Source organism: Rhinoraja longicauda, chromosome 17 (assembly GCF_053455715.1).
Source record: "Rhinoraja longicauda isolate Sanriku21f chromosome 17, sRhiLon1.1, whole genome shotgun sequence".
Classification (NCBI taxonomy): Eukaryota; Metazoa; Chordata; class Chondrichthyes; order Rajiformes; family Arhynchobatidae; genus Rhinoraja; species Rhinoraja longicauda.
This window is the reverse complement of record NC_135969.1, coordinates 29,636,330-29,661,593: the sequence shown is the minus strand read 5'-3', so window position 1 is coordinate 29,661,593 and position 25,264 is coordinate 29,636,330. Positions and strand designations below refer to the sequence as shown.

The window sequence follows — 25,264 nt, the reverse complement described above, 5'->3', positions numbered from 1 at the left end:
GCTTACTCCATCGATCTGCCTGTTGCCTCTTCTTTCTAGCTTTTTTTCTCTATCAGTCTGAAGAAGGGTCCTGACCTGAAACGTTGCCTATTTTCTCCAAAGAGTCTGTCTGACTGATTAGTTCCTCTCGCACTTTGTGTTTTGATCAAGATTTCAGCATCTGCAGTTTTTTGTGTCTTCATTCCTTATATTCCTTTTTTTAATCTTCCAAGAAGACAGACACAAAGTAATTGTAATTTCCTTATACCCCATTTTAAATCCTCCTTTCTATCTTTCTGTATGTTTGCCCTTGCTAGTTTTATTGTGTTTTATATACCTATCTTAGCTCTTACTCTCAGTATAAATTATCTAAAAATAGAAGTTGAATAAATGTGGGATACATCTTCTCATTTCTCAAAATACAGTTAAGTTGGAAGGTTTGAAGCTTTGGGTTATAAATGCTATTTATAAAAAGCCAAAAATATCCAGTACCTCTTTCCAGCTTAGTCCTGCACAGTTATTTACCGTGTAACTGTGAAAGATTACAGTACTGTCATTAGTATCAGCAGCTGATGTGGGAACAGCAGTGGAAGTTATTTAATTTTTTTTTTGTTTCCACTTACTGCTCGGATATGTTTCAATACCTCCGGTATTTGCCTCTGATGTGAAATCTCTCGGGCTGCTCAGCAGTGCACACTTCTGTCTAGTTTTCTGGACAGTGGGTATTTCTGAGAAGCATTAGTTATGATTTTAGTTCTTGTGGCTGAAACTCTTAATGGAAATCACATTCGAGTACAGCTCATTTTAGGATGGTAAATTACACAAGTTTCAATTAATCACATGCATGGACTGGAAAACAAGGTTTTCATAAAACAGTTTTACATTGACCAATTTTTATACATCCCCCCATACTTCTTCTCTGATAATGGACTCTCTGGTCCCTGCCACCCCCTGTGGTCTCACTCAGAAAAAAACCTCCTTCCATCTACAGTCCAGCTCATGCTCTTGGCCTAATCCCACCAATACCCACTCTTGGCCTTGGACCTTCCATTTTTTTCTCAATGTCCTGGAGTGATCAGTATCTACTTGAACTGCCCTGTCTAGGTTTGCAGTTGCATGTAATTTCTCATGGCTTGGACCCACCTTCTTACCTTTCCTACATCTCCCACACATGCCTCCCCCCTTTACCTTATGTCTCTTTCCCTTCCCCATCCTGCTCCCTCTATCTTTCTCCTCTCCCACTCCTACCTTTCCCTTCTCTCTCTCTCTTCTCCATAGCCCCTCACTCTCTTTTCCCTACCCCCCTTCTCTTGCCATCTCTTTATATTCCTTTCTCTCGTCCTTCTGTTCTATGCTACCTTCCATCAAGTTTCTGTTCCCGTCCCCTCCACTGCATTCCCAGTGGAGGAAAGAAGAAAATTGTGAATGCAGAAAAGGATGGAAATAGAGGAATGCAGAAAATTGGGGCTTTAGGACTGGAGCAGTCATGGAAATGTTTCAGGGATTTAAACACAATGAGAATTTTAAATTATATGATCAGGTTATTAAAGCAAAGCATTTTTCATTGATCCCATCAACATTACTATTTTTGATATCATGAAAATCACGATCAACTCTTTTTTCAAAAGCCATAAAATTGGGATTTTTAAAATGTTTTATAATGTTGGATGCGTTAATGTACATAGCTGGTGCTCTGCAGATTTCCATTCATCATCCGGTGAAAATTCTGTGTTTTAATTAATGTTTTCTACCAACATTGTGGCTTTATATTTCAGAATTGTCTTGTTTTTGAGCCACAACTGAATATTATAAAGGATGAATGCAATCCTTAACCTCATATTTGCAAATTGGATTCAGAAAGTTTTCCAATGAGCACAGACGCTTTCAGTGATCAATAGATTTGTCTTCCTTAAATCACAGCATGAAAGCTAGTTTTCCTCTCCAAAACCTTCAAGGACTGAGATCAAGTGTTGTGCATGAATTATCACCCCTGCTGAGTTCAGCTCATGTAAGACATTAAATCTGAAACTTTCATCATATAAAATTTGATGGAAATCATAACACAAGCACTAGTTTATTGGTACTGATTTATCCTTATTGTTTTTATGCATCAAACGAGCCTCTTTATATCCTATTCAGTAAAGATAGTTATCAAGAAAGGAATCGAAGGATATGGGGAAAAAGCAGGAACCGGGTACTGATTTTAGATGATCAGCCATGATCATATTGAATGGTGGTGCTGGCTCAAAGGGCCGTATGGCCTATTCATGCACCTATTTTTCTATGTTTCCATAACATCGGGATCTTGATCAGCTGGACAATAGGGCCAAGGAAAGGCTAATGGAGTTTAATTCATATGTGAGAAGTGTTGCACTTTGGAAAGTCAAACCAGCGCAGGGCCTTCACATTGGTGCTAGAGTCCAGGATACATCAGGGCATCTGAAGAACATTCTCAAGAAGGACGGTGAGCAGCCAGGTCATTGTGTAGATTGGCACAAATGACATGGGTAAGTCAAGGAATGAGGTCTTGCAGAGTGGATATAGGGGATTAGGCAGGTGTTCAGGAAGCTTTCCTCAGGCGATATGTATTGGGTCCTACAAGGGCAAAGTCAAAGCTTGCCAACTCTTGGGGAATTGACTGAAGGTAGACAAGTGACTGAAGTGTCTGGGACCAGTGATCACAGTTCAATTAGCTTTAAAATAGTTATGAATAGAGTCAGGACTGGTCCACAAGTGAAAGTTGGGGCAAGGCCACCTTCGATGGTGTTGGAGAGGAACTTGCAAAGTTGACTGGATCAAGCTGTATGCAGGCAAAGGGATAACTTGGAACGTTAATGACAATGTCTTGAGGACAGTCCATGTTACAGTCAATGAGGTGCTGAATATCCGAAAACATCTGAAGATAGATGAATCTCCCAGATGTGAACAGATATATTCCAAGGGCACTGTGGAAAGCTAGAGGGGAAATTGCAGGAGCCCTGGCTGAGATTTATGAATCATCATTAGACATGGGTGAAGTGCCAGAAAACTAGGCTTTTTTGCAGGTTAGGGGAAATCGAGAACTAGAAGGCATGGGTTTAAGATGAAAGGGAAAATATTTAATTGGAACCTGAAGGGCAACTTGTTCACACAAAGTGGCATGGGCATTTGGAACAAGTTGCCAGAGCAAGTCATTGAGGCAGCTGCAATAAAAACATTTGAAAGGCACAGGAAAGGTTTAGAGGCTAATGGGACTCGATAGGATGAGTTGGGCCATAGGGACTGTTTCCGTGCTGAATGACTATGTCTATACTCCATTTATTCCTCAGTATATTCTTCCTTGTGAATTTACCTTAAATACATCCTGGCTATTGGTTCAGCCATTTAATGTGGGAGCAAATGCCATTTTTTAATTGTTTTATGGATAAAAAAAAGTTTTCCCCCCAAATGATATATTGGAATTTTGGTGTAAGTTTGATAGTTGAGGCCATGAGCTTTGAATGCCCCCCGCCCCCCTACATCATAACATCTCAAACCATATCCCATTAAAATTCTTCATAAGCAAGTGGCTCAGTGGCTTTGGGTAGTGAATTATTATTTTGACAAACAGTTTTAATTCACCCAATCCAGCATTCTTAGAAAAGCAAACAAAGTATTTGTGATTGCCACTGCAATGATTGTGATCTAATATTGGACAATCAAGATACAATTAGCTTTGTTTCCTGGCTGCTGGCTTCTGTAACTGGCAAAAACACCAGGTGTTTGTACTAGTCTGAGGGTAAGTGTATAGATATTACTTGTGAAAGCAAGCTCTGCATTATAAATGAGGTACAAAACGCATTGGTTGCTTGGAATGAGAACAGCTCTTTAATTTGCTTCTGAGGATATGTCAGTGGCCTTCAGGTCTGTTACATGGCAGAGTCAAGAAATTAAAAAAATAACTTGACTGAAATGAAAAAGGTTGAAATTAATTAGATTTCCTTTGGAACATAAATCAACACAAGTGTAAGGTATTAATAATACGAAAAGAAAGTTTTATATTACTGCACTTCATGCCGAGATGCTCGGAGGCATCTCCGTGTTAATGCAGTCACCATATACCAGTCAATATGCACATAGCGAGGGCTGACAAATCATAATGTGATACTGACTAGATAACCTGGTTTTAATCATTTTGATTATGCAATAAATATTAGCCAGGGAGGTGTCCAATACTACCATTGGATCTTTTACTTCCACCTGAAAGGGGACTGGGATCCTTGTTTTATCATCTTACATACAAAAGTTATGTCCAGTAGCACTGCACTACCTCAGTCTAGTTTGTTTTTGGTTAAGCTTATGGAGTGAAAATAAAAATAAAAATATTTTGACTCTGAAGTCAGATTGCTACCTACTGATCTTTGTTTGATGTCAAGTTTCAAATGACATTCTACAATGTTGCAATGAGAGTTACATAGATCAAAAGACTTAATTTTGTCTTCCTGTTTCAGAAGATATCATGTAAGGTATTCACATTTATCAGTTATTTTTATTTTATAGAATGTATTAGCTTTCCAGCTCCTAGAGACCCAGACTATGAGAGGGGTAACCCACCAGTAAAATCTACAACTTGGTTGCTGGTTAGATCGACTTGCTGCTTCATGCTTGAGAGTCTGCTGTATCTGAATTGGACTTCAAGCAGCATATAGTGACATCATACATCTTTGCAATAATCTAAGTATTTTCTCTTTGCTTTTTGCAGAGTAATTAAACTTTTTTATAAAATCGATTCGTTCCACCCCACCTTATGTTGAGAGCAAACAGCAGCATTTGTGCATGGAATGGACAGGCACCATTTTGTGTTGGGAACCTTCTACAGCTTTTAAATTGGGAAGTTAGTTTAAATGATGTGAACGCAAGACAAATAACAGCAAATGTAGTTTGCAAAGAATACATTTTCCCTTCAGGAATAAAACCACCATTAGAGCACTGCAACTGTGGTTAATAAACACTTTAAGGACATTTTATATTGTGAAAGTTTCTTCAGATAGGAAAGATGGAGTTAAATGGGTGTTCCTTTTAGACAGATAGGTGAATTTATCATAAGGAATGAGGGAATGGCAATGATATTAAACAAATACCTTAATTTTTTCTTCTTGCTAGTATAGACGACACAAAAGCCTGGATGTCGGGGATTATGGGGAGAAGGCAGGAGAATGGGGTTAAGATGGAGAAATTGATCAGCCATGATTGAATGGCGTAGACTTGATGGGCCAAATGGCCTAATTCTGTTCCTATCACCTTTGACCTTATGAAAAAAATAACAGGGAGGCACTGTTCTCTCAAAGATGCTATCCTTAAAGAATTTAGTATGAATAAAGAATAGTACTGAAGAAAACAAGGGGATAATAAATTAACAAATCAGGGCTTGCATTTTAAGGATAAAAAAATGGCCACAGGGTTGGGGGGGTTTTTCCTCTAACTCTATGGACATTACACTGATTCCCCTCAGTTGTAAAGGTAGCACCCGTGAACTTGCTTTTCAGAGGAGAAGGGAAAAAATAAATGGAGACCTTGAACAGTTTGATGAGAGTGGTAAGAAATCCATTAATAGGGATGTGATAACAGATATGCATGATATGAAAGTTAACATGGATTTTTAAAAGAAAATGTATTGGAAAAAGTTAGTCGAATTTTGTTTTAATTTGAACTACTAGGATCAACATGGAAGAAACATTTGCTAAAGTGTGTTTGGATTTTTTTTTAAATTTGCTAAGCAAGAGGTTAGGGCTAAGACTTTAGGAGAGTAATTAGACTAACATGGATTGAGGATTGGTTAATGGACAGAATTTTAATTTATTTTAAGGTAACCCACCTGTGACGGTCTGTCAGTGGAGTATGGTACAGATCTGTACTTGGTTCTCAACTATCTTCAGTGTTTTACAATGCCTTGGATAAGGGAGCAGCATGCACTGTTTCCAAAGTATAGGTGGGATGGACGTAAGCTGCAATACAAAGTGTAATACAAAGTGACTGCAAAAGGAAGTAGACAAGGTCAGTATGTGTGCAAGAGTGGCTTAAAATGTAGAGAAGTTTGTACTCCATTGTGTAAGGAAAAATAGTACAGTAGAATTTTCTTTTAAAAGGTGCACAATTAAGAATATTGGGTGTCCTTGGACACTAATCATGTAAAGATAAAATGCAGAGTCACCAAACGCATAGAGCAAATAGCATGACCAAAATATAAGAGTAAATATACCTTGGTTAAAATACAGAGGACTTGATGATACCTTGCATTGTGTTGTGTGCAGTTTTGGTTCCTTGTAATACAGAATGCAGCAGATCTCCATTTGATGGATGTATGATTCAGGGGATTTTAAGCGAGGAAGACATTGAATAGCAAGTTATATTAGATAGATAGAGAATTAGATGTGATCTCATTTCAAAACAAAGATTGACAATCTTAAAAGGATTGACAGGTAGATTTTGGGAGGATATTTCACCTTTTGGAGAAACTGAAACCCGAGACGAAGTCTCGGAATAGTCAGCGAAATATTTAGACCAAGATGCAAATGAATTAGTGTCTTTGGAATTATATTTTCAACAGGGCTGCGAATATTAGCCATATGCATCGTCCAAGTACATTGGTAATTTTTGTTTGAATATAAAGGTTATCAAATGTTCATAAGTGAGAGGAGCAAAATTAGGCCATTCGGTTCATCAAGTCTACTCTGCCATTGAATCATGGCTGATCTATCTTTCCCTCTCAACCCCATTCTCCTGCCCTTCTCCCCATAACCCCCGACACCCTTACTAATCAAGAATCTATCCATCTCCACCCTAAAATTGACTTTGTCTCCACAGCCGTCTGTGGCAGTGTTGAAGGGTTAATGTGAGATAGTGGATTTAAATTAGGTGTTAATCACTTGTATTAGGATATTATTAAAATCTGGATCAGTCTCAATAGACTGCACATCTGAATCAATGTCTGATTTTTTTTTTACATTAACATTGATCTTAATTCTTCAGTCAGATATCTAGTGGAATTTCACAAACCTTTTCTCTTTAATTTTGATATTGCTCACTCCCCACAGGACATTGGAGGAAAAGTCTTTTTCTGAAACATGTCTTTGGCAAAGCTATTTGCAACTCTTCCGTGTGGGAGAAAGCCATCTGTTACATTTGTCTCACTGATTTTATATGAATGTATTTAATTATTCTTTTCAGCGCAAGCTCCAAAATTACATTTACACTTTCATTGCATCAATTTTCTCCCTTTGCCTCTCGTGAAGCTGCAGACACGGGAGGACCATTCAATAAGTACCAGCAGTCCAGCAAAGTTCATGTACATTTGTTTTTGTACCACTTTGTAATTAATTTAACCACAGAGGGTAGGATTCTGTGACAGCATTCTGCAGTTTCTGTTGTATAATGTGCACTGCCTGCAAGCATTTTATTTTTATTGAGTGAAACAGAAGAAATCTAGAATTGCTATACAGTCAATGTGTAATTATCATCAAATGATCAATGTATGTTTATCAAATGATAATCTATGCTTTATTAGCTGTCAGTAGAGTGATCCAGCCATTTGCTGATAGAAAAGAAAGACAAAGTGCTGGAGTAACTCAGCAGGTCTCTGGAGAGCAGGGATAGGTGACGTTTCAGGTAGGGACCTTACTTCAGACTGATTGCAGACTGCTTGGAGGGAGAATGCTTAAAGAGAGGTGGGAGTTTAACAAAGCTTGGCAAGTGAGAGGTGGATATAGGTGAGGGGGGGTTGATTCGCATTAGATGAACAAATGCCAGAGATGAAAAGACTGAAAAGTTGAAGAGATATGGAGAGAAGAGGCATGTTGTGATTTCTGGGGTTGGGGGGAAGGGAGTGATGTGTTCAGATCTTGTTATGATTTCCCACCCCTTACCTTAAACCTATCTTATCTAGACCCCTCTTAATAAAGAGTCTGACCAAACATCTCTTATGGATGGTAAACAATTCTCAATTAACAGCAGTAATTGATACTGTAGTCCATTGAAAGTCATACTCAATGGTATACATGGATACATTTACACTCTATAAATACTATGATTATGATCATGCTCAGCCCAGGGTGACAGTCTGATGACTTGCCCTTCTTCCAGAGGAAAAGAAAATTCAGGCTGTGGGTGGATGAGATGGAAGCCACGAAAAGCAGTCAATAATCCAATGGGATACAGTGGTATCGTGGTTGTTAATGGATAATCAGTTGGACAAGTTTGGCCAAGAGTTGAAAGTTCAAATCTGCCCTGACAGAGGGGGAAATTAAAATTCATGTAATTAAATATATCTAGAATTTTATAAACCTAGTTTAATTCTTAGTGAATGTGAAACTCCTAGATTGTTATAAAGGTCTATTTTGTCCACTGTTATCCTTCAGGAAAGGAAATCTGCTGCGATGTATGTGATTCCAGACCTAATAAGTGTACATGATTCCAACCTGCTGCCTCAGCTTAGGGGCAATGTGGGATGGACAGTAAGAGTCTACATTGCCATGGATACCCATATCTCATGAATGAAAGCACTTAGGAAAAAAACAGATGGAGACAGAGGTCATTGAGGCATTTGCAATTTAATAGGAGGATGAAATTTAACATTTAGTGTGATGGAGGATAACGATCCATTGTAGATAGACAAAATGCTGGAGTATCTCAGCTGGACGGGCAGCATCTCTGGAGAGAAGGAACAGTTGGGAGTTTCGGGTCAAAACCATTCTTCAGACCTTCAGATTGTGTCTATCTTCGGTGTAAACTAGCATCTGCAGTTCCTTACTACACATAATGATCCATTGCATCTGACTATGAATGGGGATGAGCATGGTGGGCATTGTGGTTGTTAATGGATGATCAGGTAGCATTTGACCCAGAGTTGAAAATTCAAATCTGTGTAATTAAATATATCTAGAATTTCATAATAGTGCCAGACAGAGTTTTTGTAGCTAACATCTTGCAGTTTATTGAGTAAAAGAAGTTTAGAGCTAGACATCAGCAAGAAAGCTGGAGAAATTAAGTTCCGGGATCAGTAAAAGTTGACAGTGAAAATGGAATTGGAGATGGAATGGAGATGGGCAGTTTTGCAGAGGAGCAAGTTTGTTGAAATATTTGAGAGGAGCTCTACAGAGCCATCTACTGGCCAAGGCTTGAAGTTATACTGTGAGTGTGCATCCAGGCTCATCTCTTCATTTATGGGCTGCGAGCATCCCTGAAAATGCCAGCACTATTTTCTTCAAAACTTGCATGAGAAATATTGAAGATACTATTCTATTCTAACATATTCTAACCATTTTTTCTGCGATGTTTCATAAGCTTCTCTACCATATAATTAATATATTCTTGATCCAAAGTAGAATATTTAACAAATGCCTTTCATTTGCAAACTATATTTAAATTGCATTCCCTTTCAAACGGGCCCTTCGGCTCAACTTGCCTACACTGGCCAACATGTCCCAGCTACACTAGTCCCACCAGCTAGCATTTGGTCCATATCCCTCCGAACCTGGCCTATCCATGTACCCGTCTAACTGCTTCTTACATGTTGGAATAGTCCCTGCCTCAACTACCTCCTCTGGCAACTTGTTCCATACATTCACCACTTACCCCTCAGATTCCTATTAAATCTTTTCCTCTTCACTTTAAACCTGTCCTCTGATCCTTGATTGGGCAAGAGACTCTGTGCATCTACCCAATCTATTTGTCCCATGATTTTATACACTTCTATAAGATCACCACTCATAAGATCAACTCCCTCCCTAAAATTGGAATGTCTGCAGCATCTCATAAAATTAGCTCATTGGCTCTTCCGAAACTCATTTAGGGATGGAAAGAAAATGCTGACCTTGTCTGTGAACCCCCACATCCCATAAATAAAAAAATATGGAGGTAAAAACTTATCCAAGATTGGAATTTTTTTTAACTAAAAATGATACGAATAATCAAAATAACACCATTCGTGTGTGGTCACATGCGGCAGTAAAGACTATATTTTGCTCTGACATCATTGTCAACGGGGAACAGCCAATGATGATTTCATAAGCTCAGCAGCACGCCAAATAAGCAACAGAGGATTTGCGCGTTCACAGATGTCTGCTATCAGCAGCTCCAACTGTGGTTATGCAAACCAATAAATTGGCAGACCTTCAGAAAGAATTGATTGTGGGTAACAATGGTCCACGGTTGATTGTGATACTGTTCCACTCTCACTAACCTGGTGTGAATTGCATCCTGCTCCCATTACTTACCATAAGAGCAACAACTATATTTCTATTCTGCCTCTGACATTCTTGTGTCAAGCAATGTCATAATTACATTCACAAACAAGGTTTGGAATTGGGCCACAGAATAAGATATTAACAGAAATATTTAGGCAAAGGGATATGTTGTAAGGTACATCTTGCTAAGGGAAAGAGAGGGAAATGGGTTTAGGAATGTAATTCCAGAGATCAGGGCCTTGGTAGCTGAAGACATTGCCACCAATGGTCGACCAGTTGAAATCTGGAACACAAGTCCCACACAGGAGATCGGTGAGCAAAATTAGAGCACATGGTATTGGGGGTAGGGTGTTGACATGGATAGAGAATTGGTTGGCAGACAGGAAGCAAAGAGTAGGAGTAAACGTGTCCTTTTCAGAATTGCAGGTAGTGGCTAGTGGAATGCCGCAAGGCTCGGTGTTGGGGCCGCAACTGTTTACCATATATTAATGATTTGGATGAAGGAATTAGAAGTAACACTAGCAAGTTTGCGGATGACACAAAGCTGGGTGGCAGTGTGAACTGCAAAGAGGATGTTAGGAGGTTGCAGGGTGACCTGGACAGGTTGAGTGAGTGGGCAGATGCGTGGCAGATGCAGGTACAGCAGGCAGTGAAGAAAGCTAATGGCATGTTGGCCACAACGAGAGGATTTCAGTATAGGAGTGAAGAGGTTCTTCTGCAGTTGTATAGGGCCCTGGTAAGACCACATCTGGAGTATTGTGTACAGTTTTGGCCTCCTAATTTGAGGAAGGACGTCCTTGTAATTGAGGCAGTGCAGCGTAGGTTCACGAGATTGATCCCTGGGATGGCGGGACTGTCATATGAGGAAAGATTGAAAAGACTAGGCTTGTATTCACTGGAGTTTAGAAGGATGAGAGGGGAATGTTCCCAACGTTGGGGGAGTCCAGAACCAGGGGCCACAGTCTTATAATAAAGGGGAGGCCATTTAAAACTGAGGTGAGAAGGAACTTTTTCACCCATAGAGTTGTGAATTTGTAGAGTTCTCTGCCACAGAGAACAGTGGTGGCCAAATCACTGGATGAATTTGAGAGTTAGATAGAGCTCTAGGGGCTAGCGGAATCAAGGGATATGGGGAGAAGTTGGGCACAGGTTACTGATTGTGGATGATCAGCCATGATCACAATGAATGGCAGTGCTGGATCGAAGGGCCGAATGGGCTCCACCTATTTTCTATGTGTCTAAGACCGAGAAGGCCCGTTCTGACATTTCCTGAGGTAGAAGCTATATGTCTTTGCCTCAAATTGCTTAAGACCTTCTGTTATCAAAAACTATGTCTCAGATTTTAAAGTAATAATTGGCCTAGCATCCATTCATCTTTGCAAGAGAATTCCAAAATGATATCACACTCTACGTGAAGTTTCCTACCATGCTTCTGAAAGATTCAGAGTAACATCACAAACCCAGCAGCAGAAGTCAATTTATATGTTCACAGATTTTCAGATCATCCTTCTTCATAAACTGCCCGACTAGCAGAAACAGTTTCTCACTCTCTAGCCTATCTTTAAAAACTACAAATCACCCATTAACTTTAAGTCCCAGGCAGTTAAATTATAGTTTGTATAATTTCTTCTTGACATGTCACTGTTTGATATTATTCTGGTAAACCTTCAATGTATGTATTTAAAGTTCAAATAGAATTTAATATGAACCAGCATTTGGAGTAGATGCTAATATGAGTTTGAGTGTGTCCTCTTAGATGGGCACTAATCTGAGCAACACCAGGGAAGCAACTTTCAGTCTTTTACCAATTGTTATCCCTCTGTCAACATTTCTAAAACTGATTATCTGATCATTTTCACTCTGCTTCTTGTGGAGCCTAGAGAACATAAACTGGCAGTCATGTTTTCCACATAAAAGGGCAGACTACAAAAGGGTGAATGATGGTATAATGGTTAAATTGCTGGACAAATGTTTCAGACACCTGGATTGGCAATCCAGAGGTACATTCAAATCCCTTCCCCCATAAGGTTAATTCTGAAACTCTCAGACAACCATCTGGTCCACTAATGTCCCTCATGACAAGAAATCTGGCATGTATGTAATTTCAGACTAACAGAATGTGCATGACTTTTAATTGCCCTCCAAAGTTGCACAGCAGCACCTTCAGTGGAATTGAACCTGAATAAGAATAAAATCAGACGAACCCCAGGGGATCAGACAAAGTCTCATCCAGTTCAGTTGATCTTGCAAAATATTCCTTGTAAACATCTGTATTAAAGCACAGATGTCCCAGACACTAGTTAAGTAGCACAATGACACCATATGTAGAATAATTCAGCCCCTTGTACATGTTCTGCCTTTCAATAAGGTCTTGGATGATCTTTTACATTAATGCGATTTTCCTTCACTAACCAGCTATGCCTTGATTTCCTCAATATCCTAAAACCCATTCATCTTTGATTTACATACACTCAGTGACTGAGCCTCCACACTTACATTGGGTAGAGTTTTCCTGAGATTAAATAACTTCTAGATGAGGAATTTATTTTCCTTTCAGTTCTAAATGTCTGACTCCTGTTGAGATGAAGAGCCCTAGTTCTTGATACCACAGCCAGGGAACATATTACCCCTGCAACGATACTGTCAAGCTCTGAAAGAATTTAATATGTTTTAGAAATAAACCTTCCATTCTTCTAAACTCTGGAGGAATTAGGTCTAGTTTGAAGGAATCAAAAACAATGAGAAGAAATGCAGAAGCAGATACTACATTTGATAGATATGTTCTGCTCCCACAATTCTTAAAACAATATGGCAGGGTGACAATGTGGAAATGTCCAACACTAGAGGGGATAGCTATATGGTGAGAGGGGCAAAGTTTAATGGAGATGTCCGGGGCAAGTTTTTATTTTAATTTTATTTTTTACACAGTGGTGGGGCCTGAAATGCATTGCCAGGGATGGTGGTGGAGGCAGATACGATAGTGGTGTTTCAGATGGGTACCATGAAAGTGCAAGGAATAGGGGGATATGAATCATGCACAGGCAGATGAGAACAGTTTAACTGGCATCATGTTCGGCACACAAAATTGTGGGCAGAAGGCCCCTTTCCTGTGCTGTACCATTCTTATCACTTTAATATAGATTCAACACAATATAGTTGTGCTCAGAGAATCATACCTTACCAGTAACCCCCAAGATCTAACCTCCTATCCACCCAACAGGACAGGCCTGCTATTGATGATTACAGACTGGAATATAGTCAATCAGAAATGGCCCTGGGAGGTCCTACCATTGATCCAGAACTTTCAGCCTCAAAGGACGAGTAAGAGACGAAAGAAAGGGGATTTAGAATTAATGTCAGAATCTCATAAGAGGAAAACATTGTCATAGTTAGAAGTAGAACCAGAATCAATAAACTGTTATCTATATTTTCAAATGGCTGCAATAGGTCAGTGAAATACAGGTTTTTTTTGAAGGTTTTGTATTATATTGTGAGCAATTTTTGGCACCATATCTGATGAAAGATGTGCTGGCTCTGGAGAGGGTTCAGAAGAGGTTTACAAGAATGATCCCAGGAATGAGTGGGTTAACATTTGAGCGTTTGATGGCACTGGGCCTGTACTCGCTGGAGTTTAGAAGGATGAGGGGGGACCTCATTGAAACTTACCAAATAGTGAAAGGCTTGGATAGAGTGGATGTGGAGAGGATTTTTCCACTAGTGGGAGAGTGTAGGACTAGGGGTCATGGCCTCAGAATTAAAGGACTTTGGTTTAGGAAGGAGATGAGGGGGAATTTCTTTACTCAGAGGGTGGTGAATCAGTGGAATACTTTGCCACAGAAGGCTGTGGAAGCCGTCAATGGATATTTTTATGGCAGAGATGATAGATTCTTTATTAGTATGGGTGTCAGAGGGAGAAGGTAGGAGAATGGGATTAGGAGGGAGAGATAGATCAGCCAAATTGAATAGCTGAGTAGACTAGATGGGCCAATATGCCTAATTCTGTTCCTATCAATTATGATCTTATGTTTTCTGAGGATAGTGATTGATTTATATTATTATGGGAATGGCATTATTGGTTGTCAGACAGGAAGAAAAACAATGAAGATTGTCACATGAAGTGTTGGGAAAATGTTCTTTGGTCTAGAAGACTGAGACTAAAGGCAGGTATCAGAATGTAAAGTAAAGATGAAGAGCCAAACAGCAAGTCATGGGCACCAGCAGTGGTGGGTGGAGAGACTGGAAACTTAGAATTACTTTTGTAGCAGAAAGTTTCAAAAAACATTTATTTCCCAGTTCATTTTGCAGACATTTGTCAATGGCTTTGTTTTGTGATAAGCAATCTCACTGGATACTGTGCACCTGTTCTACCTTCTCGCATTGGTGTTTGATCTTTGATTCATTTTGATGTTGTGCTGCAGTTTAATGAACTAAATTCAAAGAGTCGGATGTGTTCATCTCATCAGGACTGCAGAACATCTTCAATATTGAAGGCCAAACAGCAACAGGAAGCCACGATTCCATGCGAGGGCAGAGAATGAATAACCTCACTGTCTTAACACGGCACTGCAGGAAAAATTACCCCAGCATCCGACAGCTTTGCCAAGGTAAGCTCACCATAATAGTTTTCCTTTGTAAACATAGAATGTTCATGGAGGACAAATTGCTCAGCGAAGTCTTAGACACATAAAATAATTATTGTACTGTAATGTAATTAAGAAGGAAAAATGTATTTTTGGATTTGCATCCATTGAGGATGTGTTTCAAAATTGCTTGGCATTCAAAATAAAATGATAAAAATTGCTTTACTTTGGATGATGCTGTGCTCTCCTACAAGAAGTAAAAGCATTAATTCTTCCTACTGCTTAATCCAAGTTAGCATTTATTTTGTGAGAAAGTTGTCTGTTATTCATTTGGTTTGGTTGATTCATGGAACATAATTAGGAGAGAAACAGATAAAACAAACACAGAAACATGCCATGGTATTTGGCATGGCACCTGGCCCAAGGGACTGTCTGAGGTTGCTAATGTTTTGTTTGAAATGAAGATCCAAATGGATAAGAAAAAAAAAATCTATTTTGTTAATGCAATAATTTTTTCCATTATACTGTTTTGGACACCTATTGGATACTTATGCTTATGTGACTTTGAGATGTTGCAGTGGAAGTTTCAACATTATCTTGGCTGGTTGTGTCTGAGTGCTTTACTGTTAAATAATCTTATCAGGCAATAGTAATTAGGTATGCTTATCTATTTTTGTTATCTAACAATCTCTATGACTAATTACAAGCAAGCTATGAATGTGGCAGTTCTGTATTGCATCAATAGTGTTCGAGATCAATAACAATAAAGGAAAATTAGATAGGGTGATGAATTTATTGGTTTTGAATTTATTCAACATTTCTTCATTGGTTCTTAATTATCAAGTGCCATTGGAGATGACTGTTCTGACTTTCTGATAAATTTTGTGCATTGTTGGCCCATTGCAAAACCTGATATTTCGTCAATGGTATTTATATACAGTTTGCAATAATAAAGTCAAATAGTTTCAACAGATTTATCTTGGGATTCAAAAGTATACCAATCAAAATGTATGTGGAATATAAACTGAGAGGTGGTTACATTTTCTTCCCATTTATAACAATAGAAGTAATTATTTTTACTAGTACCAACAGTCAGTGATTATAAAGATAGACACAAAGTGCTGGAGTAATTCAGAGGGTAAGGCAGCATTTCTGGGGAAAAAGGATGGGTGATGTTTCGGGTTGGGACTTTCTATTATGCATTATGGGGAAGAAACAATAGGAGCAAGAGTAGAGCAGAATTTGGATAATAAAAGCAAAGCAGGCCTAGCTATGAAGGAGTGTCGGGCTTTTTTGGTACTTTAAACCCATGATATCTAGCTGTTTCATAACACCATGTGACTACAGTCTTCTTGCGTAGGGTGTGCACAGCCTAAAGTTGTAGGTCAAGGGTAGACATCCAGGCCAGGGCAGTATCAGTTGCTGGGTGGTTGGCCTTGATGCCACCAGGGAAAAGCCTCAGTGAGCAGTCATTCACGGCGTGGGATTGTCTGGTCTGGATATCTGCAGTCGCAAGCCATTCTCCATTTGTGCAGGTGATGGGCTGTTCTTGCATGGAGGGTGCAGATCCTATTCAGGGTTAGCCATTGCTTGCGATGGAGGTCAAATCCCGGTGGTTTCACTGTGGGATCTGTGATGACCTCTCTGTTGTTGGTGTTGGCATCTTTCCAGGCTCTGCACCACTCAGTCTTGGGGTCAGTCTTTCAGGGATTTGGCTGAAGAACAGAAGGGTTTGCGGGACATCAGGCACATGTTGGGCAGATTGTTCAAGTCAGCATGGATGGGAAGGTCAGGGTTACCCTCGATGGTGCACCAATCTTTCAACATCCTCTCCCTTCTGCGTATGCTGGGGGGGACGATGTGAGGGAGGACAGGGAGCCACTGCAAAACGTCCCTGTGATGACCCACATTGCAGAGTTAAGGATAGTGTCAACTCGTTTGGTGTGACTTCAGTTACTCATTTTCAAATAGAGTCAGTATTGCTGATGTCAATCGTATTATTTGAAGCAGAAAGCACTTTCTAAGAAAAACATTCAAATTTTATTTTTCACTTCCAACAGTATTTTATTTTTATATCATATAAATATAATTGCTGTGTTTCATTGTAATGTATTTTTTCACATTCTCATCTCTTATGATATTGGAGGCAATTCAGTCCATTGAGTGCTGGTTCTCAGACAATTCTTGTGGAAATAGATCTATGACACAGTTGCCTCTAACTTTATTTCCTAAAAGAAATAAAAGCGTCACTTGCTTTTCTAATCTTTCTTTTCTTTCTGCCATCACATTTATATTCTATTTTCTGCTCGTCCTCCATTCTTCCTTGTCTCTCAACTTTTCTTTTATCTGCTTATCCCTTTTTTCCCCCGCAAGAATCTTAAAACTTGCAGGTTCAGGAATTTTTATTTTAAATGAATTTGGCCATTGGCATCTGATAGAATTCAACTACTCAGGGCAGGTCGAGTGGAAAAGAAAAATAATTGGAGCAGGAAACATGAGAGAATACCACAGGAACATAAAGCTCCTGATGTTAAATAACTGTGTTAGAATTGTGGCTTCCAATTATTAGAATTGCATGCAAGCCTGATTGCTCCGTTGGAACTTTGACCAATAGTTTGAATTATCACAAATAATTCATTACCTTCATAGATGATGTATGGAAAATATTTTTGAGCGTGATGGTCAGACAGCATGGAAACATGCCCTTGAATCCACCGAGTCTACACTTGACCATCAACAACCCATTTCACACTAATCCTACATGTCTCAAATAATTTGCCCCACATTTTCAGCAACAACATCCACCACTCTACCCTGGCAGATTCTATCACTTACTTACACACTAGGGCAAATTTCAGTAGCAAAATAAACTTCCAACCCATACGTCTTTGGGATGTGGGAGAAAATTGTATTTTCATAGACTTCAATCAAACTGCTGCATCTTTCTGGCATAACTTTCATTTTGCACCTGCTTTTGTTCTTTTTACCAAAATAATCTGCCTTGTGTGATGGCTGTGCAGACTTTGACTCAATTGAGCAGACGCTTGGGTGTGCCAAGTGCGAGCTGAATGGTCACCCCAAACATGTGTCACTTCTATCTCTTGGTGGAGACCAGTGAAGGCACACTGACTTAAATTCAGAGAGATAAAGCATGGAAACAGGTCCTTCAGCCTACCAAGTCCACACTGATCATCAACCACCATTTTACACTGAACTACATTAATCACATTTCTTTTTTATTCTCCCCATATTCTCATCGACTTCCCCCAGTTTCTACCACTCACATAAGGAATCTTTAAACCATTTTCATTAGTTAAAATCCCCCCCATCCCCCCTCCTCTCAAAGTCTATTCGAGAAGAGCAACTCTCATTAAAGTATTTTAAGACCCTACATTGTTAACAACTTTGGACTTGAATCACACAAAATGGTGTCAGAAATTTGGCGACTCTTGTGCACTGGCTCAATTTAATCCACTATTCTTACATTCTTGTACTTAAATATAATAGTGCCTATGTATAGTAAGGTTTTTACTGAACTGTGCAAAAAAAAGGAATTTCACTGTACCTGCGACAATAAAGTAACATTGACAGTTTAGTAACCAATTTACAGTAAAACAGTACACAATAAATGATCTGCACCACTATAATATGACAAAAGATAAAGTACCCTCTGGAGAGGCAAGAAACTGTGGGTGCTGGTATCTTGAACAAAAAAGAGGATCCCACCCAAAACATAATCTGCCTATTTCCCTTCCCAGATGCTGCCTGGCTTGCTAAATTCGTCCAACTCTTTGTATTTTTGATAAAGCACCCTCTGCTAGCTATAGGTCACGGTTAATCCAAAAACTATTCCTCAAGGATCCAGATTAAATCTAATGGATTGGTACTGAACTACTTACATTCTTCATTAAGGCCACATAATGGATATTGTAAGAAATATGAGAATACCACACACTCAAAGTTGCAGTCTGTGCTGAGAGTTTGGGGCATAGAAATCTTCTAAGTACTAAATCTTCTAAGAAAGATGAGGTCTCACCTCTGCATTTTTAAATGTGCTGAGCCTGACCTGCAAGTACATGATGTGGCATTGCAAGTCATTGTGTTCCATTTTACTTCCATAACATTCATCTTCCATTTATCACATAACTCATGGAAATGGAGGAACTCTGTTGCTGCTTTACGATTTCTTGCACAGAGCCTCTACCACATGAATACCAAGTAGATGATTGTCACTCTGCATAGGTCAAGAAGGAATTCTCGAGGAAGAACATCATAAGTCACTCTGACACAGTTTCCAACAAGAGTCTCATCAGTAATAGCCTAAAGGAAAGTTCAACCCTCAGTGGAAATTGCACAGGAGATTGTGGAATAAAAGAAACGAACTAAATCAAAACTTACTAAATAAATAAAGAAAGAAATGTGCTTGAAGCAGCTGTCACAACCTTTATTGACGTCAGCGGGGAAAAGCTAGATTTTGGTATTAAATTAATAGACCATTATTAGCTGTTCATGAAAACCTAGATACATCGTTGTTCAGTGTCTAATTTAAGAGAAAGATAGAGCTGTATCCCCACCTGCAGCTGATGTAGTTATTCAGCTGCCACACTTACACTGTTCTTATATTACCAGAATTCATTATAGGTTTATTTCAGGAGTTTAATCTCTTACTTTATGTCTCTATTAATTACAAATGAAACAGCCATGAATATTGATTCCTTTCCTCATATAAGGTGTATAAAGTATTAATTTGAAGCACTTGATCATTACATGAAAAGAGAAAAGTTAATTCAAAACTGCTAGAGTTTTCAGGAGATTTTTGACATTTCAGTACCAATATAACTGGTAATTATAGCAAACCCATAAGCAAGCACAAATATGATATCATCCTTTAAAACCTAACTGGAAATTGCTGAAGAAATGAATGGAGACAGTTTCAGAGAATGTTGAATGTTGCTTTGATAAAGTAGATGGCGAAGGTCCTATAGAGAATCACTTAATAGTTAGATTGGACAAATGGAGAAAAAGCACGAGCCAAACCTATTCTTCCCCCACCCCAAAGTGCTGCTCGACCTACTGAGTTCCTCTAACAGTGTCAAATAGTTTGTTGTAAAATTGTGTCATTCTTTGTGTGTTAAAACGTTTCTATATTATAAGCAAATTACAATAATACAAAGAAATCAGAAGCAGATATAGTCCACCAGGCTCCTCCTGCCAGTATGATTATTGTTGATCTGCACTGGCCTTAAATCCACTTTTGTGCCAGTTCCCCCATAACCCCAAATTCCACACTCTTTCAAATATTTATCTATCTCCACTTTAAATACATCTAATAATCTACCTGAACTACCGTAGGCTGCAGAGTATTTCAAATATTCACTTCCCTCTGCCGGAAGAAATTTCAACACAACTTAAGTTCTAAATGACCAGTCTCTTATTTTGTGGTAACATCCCTTTGTCTGCTCCCCTTGGGATCTGGTATATTTGAATAAAGTTACCCCTAATTCTTCTAACCTCCAAGAAATACAGATACAAACTGTCGTGCCTCTCTTGATAGGACAACCCAATCATCCTAGGAATGTACAGAGTGTGGCTTCATCAACACCATGTACAATTGCAACAATCCCTCTCGAATCTTAAAATCTAATCTCTTTGTAATAAAGAGCATAATGCTGGCAGGCAACTGCAGATGCTGGGACCTTCCATAGAACACACCGTGCTGGAGTAACTCAGTGGGTCAGGGAGCATCTCGACAACATGGATAAACAAGGCTTCTTCAGATTGATTGTAGTTGTGGAGCGATAGATGGAAAAGAGAGGTGGGTGGGATAAAGCCTGGCAAATGATAGGTAGGTACACATGAGGGCAGATAGGTGGACACAGGCTAGAGATGAAAAGGAGATTAAATGGACTGAAGGAGACAGGGAGACAAAGGGGTAAGAGAGAAGGAGAGAAGACGAGTAAAAATAGTGTAATGTAAAGCTAGAGGGGGGGCTACAGGTGGAAGGGCGGGGGGGGGGGGGGGGGGGGTTGTGTGGGAGAAATGGGTTTGCCTTCTTAACTACTTGTTAGATCTGCCCACTAACTTTATCTGATTCCTGCTTGAGAGCACCTAGTTCCTTCAGAGTTTCATTTATTTGCAGTCTCTCTCAATTTAGGAAACAATCTACCTTTTGATTCCTCTTACCGACGTGCATGATCGCATATTCCTCCATTAAACTCCATTTGCCACATTTTCTTCCAATTATTCATTATGTCATGCAAAACAGACAGATAAATCATTTTATACAACACCCAGAAAACCAGTATAGTTGCAGATGTAACTTGCTTTATCGTGATATTAACCAAATTTGTGCATGTTTCTTGATAAGTTAACAAAAATCATTAATAAGGATAGACATCTCAATGTGAGAAATTGTGCACGCAGGCACTGCTTTCATGTGTCCACGGTTGTCTAAAATTAATTCCTAGTCACAATTTCAACCACATTTGGCTGAATCATAAAATGAAAATATGGAAATGCTGGAAATTTAAAACAGAATAATATAATGCTGGAAATACTCAGCAGATCAGCCCGAATCTTTTGAATGAGAATTCCAAGCTGATAATTGATTGCATAGCAGCCAACTTGATGACATCAAAGCTATTGGTTGTCTGTGATCCCTATCCGAACCATTCATCAGAAAAGTTCTGATCAAAGAAATTGCTAGATCGTTGTGGGGGTTTTCATGGAGGTCAGTGACATCACAGTTGCTATTGCCAGTGATTACAAATTCTGAGCCACTGATTCAGTAAGAATAAGTACTCTCTTTGAAGAAATGACACCTTAGTTAAGCACTGCAGAGTAGTATGACAAAGAATGAAATCCAAACATCTTGATATAGTATAGGAGCAAAGAGGTCCTTCTACAGTTGTACCGGGCCCTGGTGAGACCGCACCTGGAGTACTGTGTGCAGTTTTGGTCTCCAAATTTGAGGAAGGATATTCTTGCTATTGAGGGCGTGCAGCGTAGGTTCACTAGGTTAATTCCCGGAATGGCGGGACTGTCGTATGTTGAAAGGCTGGAGCAATTAGGCTTGTATACACTGGAATTTAGAAGGATGAGGGGGGATCTTATTGAAACATATAAGATAATTAGGGGATTGGACACATTAGAGGCAGGAAACATGTTCCCAATGTTGGGGGAGTCCAGAACAAGGGGCCACAGTTTAAGAATAAGGGGTAGGCCATTTAGAACGGAGATGAGGAAGAACTTTTTCAGTCAGAGAGTGGTGAAGGTGTGGAATTCTCTGCCTCAGAAGGCAGTGGAGGCCAGTTCGTTGGATGCTTTCAAGAGAGAGCTGGATAGAGCTCTTAAGGATAGCGGAGGGGGTATGGGGAGAAGACAGGAACGGGGTACTGATTGAGAGTGATCAGCCATGATCGCATTGAATGGCGGTGCTGGCTCGAAGGGCTGAATGGCCTACTCCTGCACCTATTGTCTATTGTCTATTGATAAAGTTCCATGTGAAAGACTGCCATAATTTTAAGGAGTGAAAATTGATATTAAAAGTAAGATGTACCAGTGAAAACTTAGTTCTTCATTGAACAAAGTTAAACATAACACGAACATTTCAGGTCAGTTTTGTACTCTGCTGACATTTCATATTCATGAGATGTGCACATCACTGGTAAATCCAACATTCTCCATCCCTAATTGACCCCTGGATTAAGTGGATCACGAGGGCAATTAATATTCGACCAACCCTGTGCAAAGATGTATTTTGTTACATTTGGCCAGAATCACCAATACTGCTTTTTATTCTTGATGCATTTAATTGAAATTTAGTTTTCAAATTGCCCTGGTAAAAATGAACCTTGTGTCTAGGACCAATGACCCATGCCACTGGTTAGTATATTAACTAATTCATCATTCAGTTTAGTACATAAATCTGTTTTTGCATTGTCTGGCATCTCAGATCTTAATGATGAACAACATAATTTCATCAGGCAATGGGTTTGGAAGGAAATCTGTTGCTAAATGGGATGTCCCAGGCATTAGTAATAGCATTCCTATTGCTGCCAGTCTACTCCAAAGACTTAGAGTTGGGCGCTTATAACAAAACGGTCAGGTTTGTAGAAGATGCTGAAGACAGAAACATAATTCATGAAGTAGAATATTGCACGTAATACAGCGGATGACTTAATCTCACGGTAACGGGTCTTCTGGGGAAGAGTCGTTAGAATCTTTAAGTTTGAAAGTGAGAAATTAAACCTAAATTCGAAACATACTTTTTTTGGAAGAAACAAGGAACTGCAGGTGCAGGTTTACAAAAAAGACACAAAGTACTGGAGTAAGGGCGGCACGGTAGCGCAGCGGTAGAGTTGCTGCTTTACAGCGAATGCAGCGCCGGAGACTCAGGTTCGATCCTGACTACGGGTGCTGCACTGTAAGGAGTTTGTACGTTCTCCCCGTGACCTGCGTGGGTTTTCTCCGAGATCTTCGGTTTCCTCCCACACTCCAAAGACGTACAGGTATGTAGGTTAATTGGCTGGGTAAATGTAAAAATTGTCCCTAGTGGGTGTAGGATAGTGTTAATGTACGGGGATCACTGGGCGGCACGGACTTGGAGGGCCGAAAAGGCCTGTTTCCGGCTGTATATATATGATATGATATGATAACAGGATGAAGGGGTTGGGCCCATCTTCATTGCAGTTTAGAAAGAGTGGTGATCTTACTGAAATGAATGTGTTTAGAGGGTGTTTCCATTGAGAGAAGCTAGAGCTAGGAGCCACAGTTTCAGCGCAAAGGGTCACTCAAACCTTTTAATATAGAGGATGATGTGGACAATCTTCTACAATCTTTGAAAATTTCTACCTCCAAGAACTGTGTAAACTGCATAAATTCAAGTCAAGGTAGCATTTTGGTCCTCGGGGAGATTCAAGGTAAAGGGGGAATAGGCAGGAAGGTGGAGCTAAGGTCAAGAGCAGATTGGCCACAGTCTCTGAATGATGGAGCAGACTTGAGGGGACATACAACCTATTTGTGCTCCTTCTTGTTACATTCTAAATCACACAATGAAACATGTCGAAATACCAAGAGGCGTGGGTCCAATTACTGCAGAGCTGCAACGTATAGAGAAAACTGAATTACATGTCCAAAAGAGTACAAGTCAGCCGATGTCGTGCAAAAATGGAATTCTAGGTAGACTGCACTTCACTTAAAAGATAATTGACCTGAACCGTTGACAGCTTCACTGCCCAGTAGTAAGAAAGAAAATTGGGTAAAGCTAGTCTTCCATTCTCTTTGGATTTGCACAAGTGTCGTTTATGTATTCGGTGACTTGTGTAGTCCCATATAATGTTAGTAACAATGGAATCAATTTTTTTAAAGAAAGGTTTAGGAAGATATATCGGTATTGTCTGAAATAAATATAAAAGCTGCGGGAGAAAAATCATCTTTAAAGCATTCAATCTGCCAAGGAGGGAAATAGGCAGTGTTTTCCAAAATTGAATATAAGTATGAAGTTTTGTAATTAATGGAGGGAAATTTGTTTTAAACAGGAGGGAATATTTCCTGGTAACTTAAGTTCCGAGATATCGGAATTTATCGGTAACAATTCTAAAAGGGAACTGTTGGAGCCGGGTAACGTCTTGTTCGTTTATTGGCATAATTTCGCTTTTATTCCAATTAATTCTGTAGCCAGAGAAGATGCCGAATTGGTCTATAATGGATAGTAAATTTGGGATACTAGTTTGGGGGTTAGTGATGTATAATAGTACATCATCTGCATAGAGGGAAATTTTGTTCGTAGTATGTTTAGTATTGTATCCGTATATGCCTGGGTGGGACCTGATGCTCTCAGCAAGTGGTTCTATGGCTAATGCGAATAGCATCGGGGAGAGAGTACATCCTTGTATAATACCCCTGATTAAGCAAAATTTAGATGAGAGGTTAATATTCTGGTATTCGGGTTCCCATATAAAAGCTTCAGCCATAAGATAAAGTTTTCGCCTAATTGGAATTTTCCCAGCACTGTGAAAAGATAAGACCAATCAACTTGGTCAAAGGCTTTTTCCGCATCCAATGTGATGATTGTGAGGTCTTTATTTGGTATTCTATGTGAGTAAATTATATTAAACAGATACTCAGAATGAGTGTCGTTTAGGTATGAACCCGGTTTGATCTGAGTGTACAAGTTTGCCAATGACTAGGCTGAGTCTACGAGCCAGAGTCTTAGTTAGGATCTTCTGATCGGTATTTAAAAGGGAAATTGCTCTATACGATCCCGGCTCTTCTAGATTCTTATCTTTTTTCGGAATTAATGTAATAATTGATTCTGCTAGAGTGTGCGGTAAAGTCTGCTCTTTGAACGCTTGGATATACAGGCATTGTAGACGTGGGGAAATTATATCGTTACATTTTTTGTAAAATTCATTATTGATCCCTTCTAGGCCAGGAGTTTTTCCATTTTTCAATGATTTAATAGTCTCTGAAATGTCCTTTACTGTTATCTCTGAACCCAACTCG

At 39.4% G+C, this 25,264-nt stretch overlaps 1 protein-coding gene across 7 annotated transcripts in view; it reads left to right on the top strand.

The window, feature by feature from the left end:
- bsnb (bassoon (presynaptic cytomatrix protein) b) overlaps positions 1-25,264 on the top strand; it is a 299,861-nt gene that overhangs the window by 247,462 nt on the left and 27,135 nt on the right. For 5 of the 7 annotated variants that reach the window (XM_078414467.1, XM_078414461.1, XM_078414465.1 and 2 more), the window contains one exon: positions 14,642-14,782. The gene's annotated coding sequence lies outside the window, so the exon portion shown is untranslated. Of the gene's footprint in view, positions 1-5,803; positions 5,992-14,596; positions 14,783-25,264 lie in introns of all 7 variants that reach the window. The other 2 variants (XM_078414462.1, XM_078414463.1) reach the window with 2 other exon arrangements.